Below are 985 nucleotides of genomic sequence, written 5' to 3'. Positions count from 1 at the left end.
CTGATGTACGTCCTTGAATCATGGTGCTGGGAGGGAATACTGGAAGGACATAGTGCCTTGCCTGGTGTCCTTGAGGGAGACACAGGAACTTTCAGATCAAGCTGTGGTGGGTCACCTTGCGTCTACACAGCGTGGCTTCCCACAAAGCCCTTCCTTGGTCTGGAGCAGCGTGGGAAACGCGAGGTCGGTGCCGGCCGTGCAGGTGCATCAATGGGACTTGACGCCAACAATGAAGGCTGCCAGCAAGGGCGTGGACACTGCTCAAACTCACCGCAGGGCCAGATTCACTGCCCGTCTCTCGGCGAGTACAGATGCAGGGGGAGCATGGGGTTCGGCTGGGCTGATTCCTGTTTTACCCTGGAGTGGAAATGGGGGCTGCGACAGCGGACATACTCCTCCTGGAGTGGCTCAGAAGGTCCCCGAAGTAAGCCACCGTCTCAGGCACCTTCCTTCCCGGCCACAAGCTGGCTGCGCTCATTCCAAGAAGGATCTGCGGGTACTCCGCGTTTGTCCGTGGAGGTCCATGGTGTATTTGGTATTCTTTGCCAATACCATCATTCAAATGCATCCGTTCGCCTTCCATCTGCTCTTCGTTTTTGGCACGCAGAGCAGGTGATTGAAAATAGCATGCACTGGGCATACATCAGCCTTCCAAGAAAAACCTTTGCTTTCTAAGATTTTTAAAGCCCTCTTTTGCCAAAGATTTGCTAAATGCGATGCTCGGTTGATTTCTTTTTAAAAAAATCATTTTATTGGGGGCTCGTATAATTCTTATCACAATCCATACATGCTCCCATGATTTCTTTTTTCCGTTTGATTTCTTAATGGCACTAGTTGTTAAAAAATGGTCACATTCTAGACAGCACCAGAGATTCAAGCTCCCTCATGGAGGAGTGCAGTCATTGAAGTCCTCCGGGTGCAGTGATCTAGCTTAACACACCCTCCAGGTGAGATTCGGCTGCCTGCTACCCACAGAGAACCACAG

The sequence above is a fragment of the Echinops telfairi genome, unplaced genomic scaffold (genome assembly GCF_000313985.2).
Source record: "Echinops telfairi isolate 266 unplaced genomic scaffold, ASM31398v2 ScPeMD7_2573;HRSCAF=3158, whole genome shotgun sequence".
NCBI classification, from domain to species: Eukaryota; Metazoa; Chordata; class Mammalia; order Afrosoricida; family Tenrecidae; genus Echinops; species Echinops telfairi.
This window is presented reverse-complemented; position numbering follows the sequence as displayed.